Here is a 14867-nt window from a genome sequence, read left to right as displayed (position 1 = left end):
TTAAAGCAAACAAATTACTGGCTCACTGGTTCACTGCCTGCCTGAGTTACTGAGAAAGTAATAAAGCCAGTCCCAGCTCTGATAAAAGCAGCTGTTTTAGAATGCTATGGACATTTGATGTGGTTTGAATATGGTTTGAGTGTCCCCGAAGGTGTTATGTACTTAAAAGAGGAGCTTTTGGTGAGATATTGAGACCGTGAAAACTTAATTTAACTGTGCTCTAGAAAATGATTAGGATTAGACCTAGTTGTTAGTGTCAGGGTTTCATGACTGAATCATGGTGGTTTCCTAAGAGGACCAGAGACCAGATACACACATAGTCACACATGTATACACTTCAAGTCCTTTCTGTGTGTGACTCTGCTCTACCTCTAGACAGTGGCAACAGAAAAAGACATCCCCAGACGTATCCCTTTTAACTTGTATCTCCAGAATCCTGAATCCAAACATCTACCCTTTGTAAGACTAGTCTGTATCCAATACTGCATTAGAGTTAAGACAACAGCGAAGTCTAAAGTAACACATGTCTTACAATTCTGTTAATTGTCATACAGAACCTGTAAGCTTTAAATCACTGATCTTAATTCAAACAAAAATCACAGATTGGATTTCAAAAAAATTAGCTTTTATGTGGCCTTTTTTTTTTTTCTTTTCATATGTCACTGTTAGGGAAAACTACATTAAAGGTTCACTAAAACCTAATGACATGGGGTTTTTTATTATTATTATTCTGTATTCTGGGTTTTTCATTCAAATTAACATTGTAATTATATTAGTTTTTATCTCAAAAAATATATAGAGATTAAATGTCACTTTAGAAAACCTACTCTATACAATTTGTCAAAAGTTCTAACATTTGTACAAGCTTTTCAAGTGTATATTTTAAGTCACATAATTACGTGCTTGGATGGATTTTGCAAGTTGACACTTTGAAAGGCTTCAAACTAGAATAAAATGGAAATCTAGGATTTGCTGGAAATTGAAAACAATGACATCTTCATGTATGAGTCTGCACCTTAGTCCTTCTGTAAATAGGAAAGCAAATCGAGCCTCATAGGTGTACAAAAACAACTGAGATATGTGCATGAAGGCACAGGAAGCTTTTGGGACAGGACATCACAGCTTGTAACCACATCATGGTCAGCTTACAATATGTCTCACTTGAACACTGTAGTACATTATACATCTCTGTCACTGTGACAAACGATCCCAACAAAAGCAATTTAAGGAAGGGAATGTTTACTTTGGCTCACAATTCTTGGATACTGCCCACCCCAGCAGGGAAGTCATGAGAACAGGAGCTTGAGACAGCTGGTCATACAGGGTCCTTACTTAGGTGATGAGATACAGTGAGGTGAATAACTCACGTTGGTCATATAGTGCTAGGTTCTAATATTAGGATTTCTTGACCCATACCACAATAGTTTTTCTGACAACCATGATGAGTAATAAGTGACTAATGAAGGGGTGGTACCTTCCGTATTATTAGGTTCAACAATGTGGTGACCATACCTTGGTGGAAAAAAATCATGTGAAGTTTCATTATATTATCTGAAATAATGTACAATTTAAGACTAATAAATTTGACATTCCTGAATTTTTTTTTACATTTCATTTTATCAAATCAAGATTGGTTAAAATTGCAAACACAAAGAAGCAGAGGAGAGGAGAGGAAACTATTGTGTTCCTCTATGTTCACCAGAGAACTTCAACATCAACTCATTATACTAAACAGCCCAGTCAGGAGAAAAAAATTGAAAAATCTGGAATAAAATGTTATTTTGTAGGACATATAGAAGACTTACAAATGAAGACATTTGTGAACATTACTCCCATTAGCTCTGTGCTTGAACTGACTATTCAAATGCCTTCCTCATCCTCTCAGCAAAAACTAGTCATTTTAATCATTAAAATCATTGAATCATGTGAAAGAGTTGAAGGAAGGATTGAGGGACCTGAAGAGGACAAGGATTCCATGGGAAGACCAACAGTCAAATAACCTGGACAACTGTGGGCTCCCAGAGACACCATCCAAACAACTAGCATGAGCTAGACCTAGTCCCTCCCCCTGCACACACACACACACACACACACACACACACACACACACACACACACACGTGTAGTAGCAGATGTGCAGAGCTTGGTCTTCATGCAGGTCCCCAACAACTGGAACCGGGGTTGTTCCTGAATCTGTTTTCTGTCCATGAATCCCATTCTCCTAATTTAGCTACCTTTTCTGGCCTCAGGGGATGAGTACCTAGTCTTGCAGAGACTTTATATACCAGGGTGGAGTGATACCCAGAAGGGGTCCTCCCCCTTCCCAGATGAAGTGGGGAGAGATAGAGGGAGGAGCTATGGAAGGGGAAAACTAGGATAAGAGGGGGGCCAGATGTTGGGATGTAAGGTGAATAGATAAATATATTGATGAAAAAAAAATTTTAAATCCATTGGTGCAAACCGAGCAAGCTACTTGCCCCAATTCAGTGCCATTGTACATGGTAATCAGAGAAAAGGTTTCAGTGTAATTTCTTACATCATGATCAATATCATAACAAATTGATCCATGACCCTTGTCCTTTAAAGCTCAATCTTCATCTTGATGATATCTCTCCAGGTTGCTTCAGACTTAATACTCGTTAAAATGACCTTTCTATATTTCCCCTTACCATAATGTGTCAGCCCACTGAAAATAATACACTAGCACAGATCCTTCATTTGACCTTCAAAATGATTTTGTCCTAAGTGAGTTCATTTCTTATCCAGCCATTTGGATAAAGTCCAAATTTGTGATCAAAGGTCCTCATGGTCTTAAATGTACTTTATAAGTAAATTTCAGCAGAGAGCATGCGGCCTAATGCAAATATTCTGACATTTAAATGCAGGTGGGATTAACATCCTTGATATTATGCTTAGAATATCAAAAATAAGTCAGGACTACTTTGTTCTTCATTTCATAATATACAGGACCAGATTTTGGCTCTTATGATTACACTGAAGATGAAATTTTCACTAAACCATGAACTATTCTTGGCAAAGAAAATGAGATTCTCTCAAAATGAATCACATCACGAGAGAAAGCCATGGGTCCACTCACCCCGCATCAGTATAAATCCTCGCTGACGCTGGAGATTTATGCTCTCAACTTGGCCTTTCTTTCAATTATTGCAAAGCTTTAATTTCTTTTCATTGGGATTTTCTCATTTTCTTCTCCTGTATTAGTACTCTGCACCCATTCCACACCTGTATTTGTCTTTGATAATGGGAAAAAGACTCATCACCTTCAAAGCTCTCTCGACATATCCTCATTATCTTGGGAATATCTTCACCAAAATATATTAAAATGTCACTGGAGAAAAATGAATGTATATCAAATGTATGACTATTGCTGGGCTCAGCCTGTATCTCTATCTCATTAGTCAACACACAGCCTCCTGGCTGAGCTTACCTTTGAGCAGAGCACAATAAAACAACAAATAGATCTGAGACATACAAATGAAAGGGAGGGGCCTTTCCATGTTGTCTTAACAGTCACCCACCCATTTATCAACTTATATCTTTTTCCCAATGCAAGGATCAGTTCTGTACCAGAACCAAGCAAATTCCGTTTTCCTCTCTATTTTTGCAAACATCTGTCATGCACCTCTTGGGTACCAGAAGCTATTCTAGATCTGGGCTGGGGTAGACAGATAAAATCCTGTGTAGTTCCTGCTTTCCTAAAGTTCATATTCAAATAAAAGACTAGAGATAAAAAGGTAAATACAGAGAATAATGGGTGTCCATAGCTAATGAGAAGAAAAGGCAACAAGGCGGGTGAGAGCTACAAGCCAGGCCAGACGAGGCCCTGGGGACGACAAGAATGGTATGCCATTGCAGTGATGTTAGAGGGTACACTTCAAAGAACACGGTCACATGAGTATCTGAGAAAATAATATGCTACACAGAAGAACAAATATAAAATAAAACCTTTTCTTTATATACACTAAATCAGACCCTGTTGGAGGGAGAAATATACAATAAGGAACAAGTCAAAACTTTGAATTCATTAAGGTGTTTTACAAATTGTTTTGTTACCTTAGAAATCTCAAAAAAATAAAAGTCCTTTCAAGATACCATGCCTATAATTTATAAACTCTTCCAAATTTATATAATATGACTGTTGATAGTAAACTTATCCTTCGTACTTTATACTTGTGGGGATTTTTGTTGTTCTGGGTTTTGTTTTGTTTTTAAAGCAGGGCATTAAACAATTGGGTTTTATTGTTATTTGAGTTATTTGGTCACAGGCTGGGAACATTCTCACCAAGCTCTTAAACTGGAGGGATTAAGGGAGGATATGGGGCGTGGCCAAGTATCCCCTTTCAAGTTTCAGGGTTCAGATTTCAAGAGACCTCAGCAAGCTTAGATGTAGGCTGCTTCTTTTCACTGCAGTACAAATGTTCTCTCTAACTGGATGCGGTGCTTTTTGGAAAGGGAATGCAAATCCCAAAGGCTCACAGGAAATCTGATACAGGCATTTAGATGTTTGAGCATAAACAGGGAAAATAAGAGGGAAACAGAACGTGCCAAATGCTGGGGAGAGCCAAGAGAACAGCGCAGAGCTGTTCTGTTCTTTGAGAGGAACAAAGTGTCTGTTTCGTTATTTTCTTTAGATCTGAACCCATTGAATGATGCAACTTTGCATCTCTGTCCCTTCCCCTAAGTCCCCTTTTCCTGGCAAAAAGGAAGAACAAAAAAGAGAAGCAAACAATAAAAAAAAAATTAAAAATAAAAAAGCAAAACTAAGAGGTTCATAGGAACTCAGACCTATGGGAAGGAAAGGGGTCATGTTTTGCATGTTTCATAGTCCCTTGTACCCTGTGACAGTTTTATCTTCAGTTTCTAACCCTCGCTCTGAGGGAAGAGCAGGTGACTGACCCTTAAAGAAATGACTAAGACTTTGTTCTTAACTTGCATCCCTGGACCAAGAAAGGATAATCAAAAACAATGGGAAAACAGCCTACACTAGAACAGTCAGATTTTTGCATTTTCCTTTCATTCTTAGCACCTCCTTTAAAGAGATGAATGTATAGGGTGCTAGCCTCTCAATATTTATAGATTAAAAACCACTTTAAATAAAATCACTTGAGGGTTTGAAATAAGTATTTAAATAAAACTTCAAAGAGAATAGTGGGTATTTTTTTTTCTTCCCAACTAACTGATGCAAAACTACCGTATGACTGATTGGGGTAAAAATTGTTTTGTTAAATTTTATGCCTATATATTTTGGATAATCATCCTGATTCCCTCTTCCTTTTAACAGAGGGACATGGACAATGTAATTTGTGTAACATATATTATCTATATTCGGCCCAGCTCTGCCGTCAGTTTAATCAACATTTATGCTCGGTTGACTTTTCTTAATTAAAAAAGGAAGATTAACTTAGCCATTAATTTATGATCCAGAAGCCTAAGCCTCCACCTTGCCAAACAAATATCCAGTGCTTGCAAATGACCGTGTGATTATGCTTGACTAGTTTTTAGTGACAACATGGCATAGTGACCTTAAAAGGGATAACAGTGTAAAGATACATCAGATAATGCTCACAGAGAAACAGAGTCCACTGTTGCATTTCTTCTTTGGTTAAACTACAATGCGGGTTTAAAGGAAAGATGGTATGTGCCATTCCCATCATGACAAGCTGTGTTCGTCTAGATGAAGAAGCATCAGAAATTTGCTGAATCACTGCTCTGTGCCAGGCAATCAGTCCGGCACTGTATATTCTTCATCCCTTCAAACTGTTCTTAAAATGTATTTATTTGTTTTGTGCCAGAGAATTTATGTGCATGCTATAACACTGTGCAGAGAACAAGAAAGTTCTGGGGTGATCACTGCCTGCTTCCCTGGTGGGGAGCAGGGCTTCTCTTGTTTCTACCACTGTGTTACAAGCTCCAGGCCAATTGACCTGACAGAGCTTTCAGACAATTGTTCCAGTTCTATACCTTATCTCCCTAGGAGGGTGCCAGGAGTGTAGATGTGTGATGCCACATCTGGAGTTGTGTGTGGATGCTGCACTTCCAACGTTTTTACAAACCACTGAGCCATCTTCTAGCCCTTACTATTTTAGAATTTATTTTGTGTGTGTCACGTTGATCTTATAAGGTGGCCATTAATACCTCATGTCATGCAGAGATAAAGCATGTCTCAAGTTAGCCTGCTAAAGTCAGTCAGTGCTGTGAGAAGGCGATGGATATCAAAATTTCTTAACCAGATCTCTTAGAACAGATAATCATTTAAAACATAACTGAACATGAGTTTGAAAAAGAAAATGTAACTATGACAGGGTTCCAAGTCTACACAATGTGTGATGTATTTAATAAAACACTAGGATTGCCTGCCATTAGTTGTGAAACTGTCTTAAATGATGTCCTGGACAATGTGTAGGGATGACCTACCTATGAAAGTAGATGTTTTTCTTCATGAGTTAGTAGTCGAGTGAACCACAGTTTACAACTGTGAAGAAAATTTTATAAATTTCCTTTGTTGTGGAAAAAAGCAAAAAGCCCCCAAAGAATCCATCTAAGATGGAGTTCTCCTTCTGTAAGAGTTTGGGACCTAATGAAAATTGGAAAAAGACATCAAAAGCTAGATTAAGCAATCAGAATCACAATCATTCTCATCCTTTATTGGAAATTTTGAGTTTTCTAACAAAATGTGTGCATTCTTCTTTTGGATTTTACCCCCTCTGCCTTTCTCATATTAAGTTAAATATATAAGCCTTTAACCTTATCAATTTAACAAGTCATTTTATGTACTCCCACATGAAATAAAAAACATAAATACAAATGAATACAGTTTTTTTCTTGTTCTGTTTTGTTTTCTCTTGCTAATCTACATCTAGCCAATTTAATTTCAGCCTCTGAATATAACTGAGGAAAATTATTTTTTTCTCCTCACCAGTTCGACAGTACAGAAGAGATGGGTGTCCCCTCCCATACTCATCTCTTGGTTGATAAGAAGTCACCTGTCCACAACAACATCTCTACAGTCAGAGCCCATGGTCTCCCTTCTGTGGCTACCTCAGTGGAAGCATTTCTCTCCTGTCTGTTCAGATGTTCTTCACTTGAAGAAACATAGCAGGACAAACAGGTCAAGGCCATTGTTAAGGTTGCCCCCCACCTCTTTTAAAATAGCTTATAAGAGAGGAGAAATGAAGAACTTAAAAATCAATAATTCTTGCCTTATATGTCAATATCAAATATCATTGCAAAAATAAAAAAGCAAAAATGGGACTCTAAGAATAACTCAAAGCCCTTTTTTTATGAACAGTGAAGACTTTTTTGTTCATCTTAAGACACTTCAGATATTGTAGAATCTCAGAACATTAGAAGACAGGACTGTCTGTGTTTCAGTCAACAATTGCTATGGTTCAGACAACAATCACTCCAGGTTGTTAATCTCAATCACTCTGTTCAGAGACAATCCATCCCAGCTAGGCTTCAATTTATACCTGAAAAAAAGTGCTAACTTTTTTAGGTATAAATATAGAATATAGAGCCCCTTCTTTTCCTTCATCCAACATCTATCTTAAAACAAAATGTGCCTATTAATCACAATGGTACCTATAAGCCCAGGCCTCCAGGAGCAGAGACAGGACTATGAGTTCAAGGTCACAGTGAAATGTGGCTTCAATATAGATCCAGAAAAGAAAAAAAAAAAACAAAAAAACAAAAAAAAACAAGAACAAAAGCAAAAACATTGCATGTAAATTAAGTATCCCCGAAGGTCTTAGAAATAAAGAAACTAATATAAGCATAATATAATTGATTTTATTTTCATGTGGTTTTAGAAATGTATTGATCAATGAGACTAATTTGGAATTACAGGTTTAATAAAACAAGAATACGTAGAGGCAGCAGCAAAACAACTGTAGTAGAAACAAATAATATTTGAGTTTACAAGTAAATCATACCAAGTAGAGTTTTAAGACTCTAGAACTCAAGGATTTGATTTGAATTAACTGATGTCATTACCACAGTCCTTATTTCTATTAAATTACATGTTGTAACATATCTGCTTAGAGTTAGTTTCATGACTTTCTTTCTTCTTGACCTGGAACTTAAATTCATACTAAAAAAAAATAATAAGTAGCAGTCAATTTTGTATGCCATTTCTGAGTTTGATAAAATATTGAAACGTTTATGACTGAACAGAAGATTATCTCAACCTTATATTTCCATACAGAAATCATAGAAACCAGAATCCATTTGCAGCATAATTCTCCAAATCGCTGCTGTCCTCTAAAAACCATGTCTCCAGATGTTATGACTTAGTTCATGTCTACATTTTCTTGTCTATTAAAAGCCGGCTGCTTTCTTACACACTGTTGATAAGTCAGTACTTCGTTGTCTGTGGATATTAATGTGGTTAAGAATGTAAACACACATTAATTAAACTGCTAGAAATAATACAAGGAATGGAGAAAGTGCATGCAAAGTGAGACTATAGGGTGTGGTTTGTGTTCAGGAGATAACCCTGTCCTGAAATACTGCTGTTTGAGATTGTTTGAAGATTCCAGAATTAGAAGGACGGGGGGGGGGGGGGGGTAAAAACCTGAATGGCCATGGGAAATTGGGAAGGTCCATGAAAAACACACAGAGAAAGAAAGAAGATGGGAGAAGCCAACTACAACTGAATGGATTATCGTAAAGTTTTACATTGAACCTTAATAGCAAGAAGACACTGTTGTAAAACCAGACATCGGTCTTCTTTCTCTGTTAAAGAGAAGTATTTGAAAAGCTGAGTGTGGTGGCTCCTGTATGCAATCCTCACACTCCAGAGATGGAGGTGGGAGGACTGCCCAGAGGCTAAGGCCAGGGTGGACTAATGGAATCTATATCATAACTGATACAACCAAACAACAAGTAAGCAAATAAGAAACTCACAAAGAGAAAGGAAGGAAGGAAGGAAGGAAGGAAGGAAGGAAGGAAGGAAGGAAGGAAGGAAGGAAGGAAAGAAGGAAGACAAGCAGGAGGAAAAGACTATTTAAAATTTAATTTATTTAGTAATTCACTCTACATCCTGATTGCCACCTCCCATCCCTCCTCTGCTCCCAGTCCCACACTTACAAATTTCTACCCCTTTGCCAGCCTTGTCCCTATAGAAGGGAAAGCCCCCCTTGGGTACTGCTCCCCTGGAAAAATCCAGTCACAGTAGGACATAGCATATCCTCTCTCACTGAGGCCACACCAGGCAGTCCAGGTAGGGGAAGGAGACCTAGGTCCAGCCCCTCTGTGCTCTTTAGTTTAGTGGTTCATGTCTCTGTTAGTCTCTGTCCCCATGGGCACAGGTTAGTTGACTCTCTAGGTCTTTTTGTGTGTCCTTGACCTTTGACCAGTTTGCTGGATTCTATACCCAGCTCTTCCACAAGACCCCCTAAGAACCCCCGATGTTTGGTTGTGGGTCTGTGCATCTGTTTCCAGCAGCTTCTGAATAAAGCCTCTCAGGAGCTGTTAACAAGCATAGCAGAGTACCAATGATGGCAGGGATTGTCTCTCTCACATGGGATGTGTCTCAAATTGAGCCAGTCATTGGCTGGCCATTTTTCTAAATCTCTGTTCCAGCTTTATCCCTGTGCATCCTGGAGACAGGACCACTTTTGGGTGAGCCTTTTCTAGGTGGAAGTCCTGCCTGGTTGCAGAAGGTCTGGATGCTATTTCGGTCTCTATATTCCCCACTGGCTAGGGTCACCCACACAGACTCCCTGGAACTGCCCTGTCCCAGGTCTCCAGCTACTCCAAAGATGACCCTTATCCATTTCTGCTCTCACTGTAAGCACTGCCCCCACACCCCTTCTACCCATGCCTGATCCCCATCAGTGTACCCCTCTCCATCCCTCTCCCACCCAGATCCCTTCCTCCATCCATCTCTGATGACTATTTTGTTTCCCCTACTGAGAGAGATTCACACATCCTCCCTTGGGCCCTGAAGGAAGGACATTTGCTTAGGTTATTGATCTGTTTTTTTCAGAAGAGACTTCAGACATCTTTCTTTACCGTTTAAATCATCTGGGAAAAGGAAAAGGTTAGTGCATCCTGGTCATCATAATGTTTGTGCTTTAGGTTGTCTTTGTCATATCATCTAGGAAAAATGGATCTTCTCAAGGTTAGAAGATCTAAGCACCATGGGCTCTTGTAATCCAAGGCTGAGGCTGGAGGCTGCTGAGAGTTTAAGGTGACCTGGATTACAGAATGAACCGGAGGCCACCCTAAGCAAGACAGGGAGCTCCTAGGAAAAAGAAAAAGTTTCTATATTAACTATTAAGTTTTCCTTTTATTTATGTATTTTTATTAATTTTTGTAGTTATATTTCAAATGTTATCCCCTTTCCAGATTTCCCTTCCAAAAACCCCCCTCTCCCAACCCCCATCCCACTGCTTCTATGAGGGTGCTCCCCCACCCACTTGCTCACCCCTTCCTGCCTCCCTACCCTGACATTCCCCTTTGCTGGAGCATGGAGCTTGGCAGGACCAAGGGCTCCCCCTTCTATTGATGCCCAACAATGCCATCCTCTGCTACATTTGCAGCTGGAGCCATGGGTCCCTCCATGTGTACTCTTTGGATGGTGCTTTAGTCCCTGGGAGCTCTGGTTGGTTGATACTGTTGTTCTTATGATAGGGTTGCAAACCCCTTCAGCTCCTTCAGTCCTTTCCCTAACTCCTTTTGTGGGGATCCCGTTCTCGGTTCAGTGGTTGGCTGCGAGGTTTTTAGTCAGCATTTTGGCTGAATGATTATTTCTCCATCGTGGCTGTTGCCTTGTTTCACCAGGTGGGCAAATCTGTTTGGTTTTTTGTTTGTTTTTTGTTCTGCTTTGTTTTGTTTTTGACAATTTCTGAAACCAAATTTTAAGTAAAATTTTCTTGGCCTTGAAAACACTTTGAGACTTTTGAAAAGTCATCTGGAAACTCTCAGATTTTTCTCCCCTGGTAAGAGGAGAGATGTTTACTGATCTAAGTTCTTTTGGTTGCTAAACAGCATGGGAAGCATGGTTAAATGAGAAATTATTTCTTCAAGCCTGGGTTGCATTTTATAAGCCTATAATAATAATGTGAATACTTCAGCTATTATAGAAAGCCCCCAGAAAAAGGACAGTGTCCTCTTCTCTATTATATGTCCTGGCATAACATTGTGTTCCTTGTCATTATCTTCAAATCCTGAATATCTCAGTGTTTCCTGATAGATGTGTGGTTGTGGGTCAGCAATGTCCTCTGACACTGAAACATTCCAATCCACTGAAACTCATTTAGAAAGCAAACAACTCAATATAGATTAGGAAGTCCCTGAAACTGAGCAGATTCACTAAATGTCTTCCCCTCAAATAGTATATAAGCAGAAAAGACTATTGAGGGTCCCTCACATACAAGCCAAGCTGCAAAGAAGTCTCTCAGACAAGTCCAGACGCCTGGACCAACCAAGAAGATGCCTAGAAGAAACAAGGAAGGGCATACTTCAACCTGTTGAGCTGCCTACACACTGTGTAGTGTGATTCAGGTTTCCAGGTTGTATGAGTTGATACTGTGCTGGGGCAGACTTTGATGATGCAGTCTTTGAATCATTTCTGCTTCTGAAATTAACCCCACACCTAGCTTTCTGTTAGTAGCCTCAATAAAACTCATTGATCTGCTGGGTTGGACTTTGGTGCTATCCATACTCTGCTTTTTTATGGGCTTCCTATCTGGTATGAATAAATATGAATTCATGTGCATGGATGTGTGAATGTGTGTGTGTGCATGCTCGAGTTCTGTGCATCTTGTGTCTTCCCAAGTTAAGTCTGTCTTACAACACCCAGAGACAAGCAAATTTCCTACTCAACTACAGAACAGTACTGACCAATCAGATCCTTCACTGGACACTGATTCCCTCCGATGACTTCAGGAAAGCTCTCAGTCTTCATCAAGAAGGACTACCTGAGACACATAAGACAGTGTAGACATGACTGTAACAGGCACTCCCAGTGAAAGATTCTGGTGACAAAGCTAAGAGAAGCCTGAGAGCATCTTACCGAAGTGAGTAACAGTTTCCAGAATTAATAGAGATCGTGATGGGTTCATAAAACTACCAGCCCGAGATCAAGCAGGACACGAATTAATTACATGAGAATAAGTGATCTGATGAGGAATAGTGCTGGTCTCTTTTATGACCAGGGTGGAAAACTGCTGGGGGTGGGGGGCGTTCAGTGTTCCAAATCTATATTTAAGAGACACTTTTTCTCTTTTCTTAGGCTATAGGAAATCACAATTCCATAGATGAATCCTTTATACCCAAGGATGAAGCATTTATCTTCATTCCTAATCTGACTGATCCCTTGAGAATTTGGACACTCTTAATAAGTAGCCTTTGTTTCGAGACAACATAGTTATTTGCATAAATTCAATAAGGATCTGCTCTCTAGTAATGATACTCAGAGCTCCTCTTATCTGATAGACTCCCTTTAAGTATATATATATTTACTTTTTCAGTTCTGTTCCTTCAGTGAAGTTGAGCTAATATATTCCCTAAGCTTTGTAAATTTCATTTTACTTTCTAAGTTTTAAGTAACTTGCCCCCAGGGGGAAAAAAAGTGTTTCAATTCAGACAAAACAACCAAGTAGTACATCTTCCTATAATTAGGACCTGCCCTGGAAAGGCTCCACTGTCTGCCCAAAGTACCATGATCTAACAGCCAAGATATCCATATAAGGGCCATTGGGGTCATTTCAGTTCTGAGCTGCTACTCCAGCATCACAGATCAGTAAGGACATTTGCTTCCTAGCAGATCTGTGAACCACAAGGCATCTGAACGATGTCGAGACAATGGAATTTTACCCAAGTTTATGGGGAAGAAATGAAATTTGGTAATAAATTCTTGTTCCTGATTTTTTGACTCAAAAGGCTTTTAGAAGTTCAACCTAAGATCCCTTATTAAACACCACCAAAGTAAACTTTAAAAAAAAAAAAAAGATGGCTGTTTGGCCAGTTACTCATTTTTCTGCATTTATATAAATAAATAAGTTATGACATGAAAGTGATAGTGTTGCTTTACTTTTTATTGAAACTTAAGTAATTTAAAGAGAACTTGTTTATAATGGGAAACTGTAGCCAGTGTTACAGTAACTGTAGCCAGTATTCCTAGGTTATCCCCCTTACTAATATTCCCAGATTATCTCCCTTATTAATGTTCCCAGGTTATCCTCCTTACTAATATTCCCAGGCTATCTGCCTTATTAATGTTCCCAGGTTATCCCCCTTGCTAATATTCTCAGGTTATCCTCCTTATCAACATTCCCAGGTTATCCCTCACTCTTCTGAGTTACCACCACTGTGACTGAAGCTACCTTTCTTTAAACTCTGACAAGCTAACACTGTCAGCTTGACTAGCAGGTTATTACAGTGTGACGACTCAGAACCTGTGCTACAGTGTGTATTTTCTAGCCTCTATTCCTAGAATTGACTCTGGTTGTGACCATCCCATTACCATCCTTGTCTTGCTGCTTTGATACACCAGGGACCTAGAGCTACATCTGTGCGCAGCCCGCTGCTTTCTGGGACTCCACACTAGAAAGACACCGGCTTAGAGTCGGCGCCAACCACTCCTCTTTGTTTTTTGTCTTTAGAAATGCCTTTTGTTCAAATACTATTTCTTAAAGTTCATAGCACATAAAGCCCAACTTTGCCAGATACCTCATCCTAGTTTGGCCTTCTTCCTGAAATAAGAAACAACTGTCTAACTGGAATGACCCATCTTTAGGGTAGAAGGAGGCTCGGCTCTGTGAGATATAAAATAATCAGTCACTAAGCAACCGGTTTAAGAAACCTGTAGATCAGCCTCAGCTGGAATCAACAAGAAGACAAAACTTTCTATGTAATAATGGAAAAAATATTAGAAGAATTCAATTATCCTAAATCTTCTCCCTCAGCGAGATTTATGGCTTTGAGGAATATGGAAAGAGACTCTTTGCACCTTTGTAGATAAATGTTATCAAAATGTTATCTTTCATTTGTTTCCCCTAATAATCTAATTTTTCTATAAGGAAATCTATAGGTTCTTCCCACAGAAGACTTTTTGTCTTTTGCTTTTCCCTTTTGTCTTTAGTATTTAATGAGTGTGAGTAGATGAGAAAGAGAGAGAAGAGAGGGAAAGATGGATTTGAAGATGCTATAAGGCTAGGTTTAAAGATAGAGCAAATTCTGGCAAGACAAAGATTATGGTTTGACTACGTAAAATCTCCTGGGGGCTCAGATTTTTGAAGCCCTGGTTTTTAATGAGGCAGTGTTAAGTGCTGGAGGGTCATTATGTCATGAAGACTCTGACCCACTGAATTCATAATATAAAATGATATTTTATTATGCGTAGGTGACAATACTTTCTTTGGAGAAAGTAGGTCATTGGGGTAGTACCCTGGAATAAATTTTTTTTTCTCTATATTCTTAATCTCTCAGCCCCTCCCACCTCTTCTTCTTCTTTCTTTATTTCTTCTTCTTCTTCTTCTTCTTCTTCTTCTTCTTCTTCTTCTTCTTCTTCTTCTTCTTCTTCTTCTTCTTCTTCATCTTCTCCCTCTTCCTCTTCCTCCTCCTCTCCTCTCCTCCTCCTCCTCTTCCTCATCTCCTCCTCCTTCTTCTTTGTCTATCCCTCCTTTCCTCCTTCCCTGCTTCCTTGTCCATGATGAAGTTGATGTTTTGTTTTGTTAAATTCTCTTCCACATGCCTTTAATCCCAGATCCCTTGAGGCAAAGGCAGGCAGATCTCTGAGTTCAAGGCCAGCCTTATCTACAAAGTGAGTTCCAGGACATTCAGGACTACAAAAGAAAGTCTCTCTTAAATAAAACAAGAAACAAACACACAAAAACATT

The sequence above is a fragment of the Micromys minutus genome (genome assembly GCF_963924665.1).
Source record: "Micromys minutus genome assembly, chromosome: 7".
NCBI classification, from domain to species: Eukaryota; Metazoa; Chordata; class Mammalia; order Rodentia; family Muridae; genus Micromys; species Micromys minutus.
The sequence above is the reverse complement of the archived record's forward strand: the minus strand, read 5'-3'. Positions refer to the sequence as shown.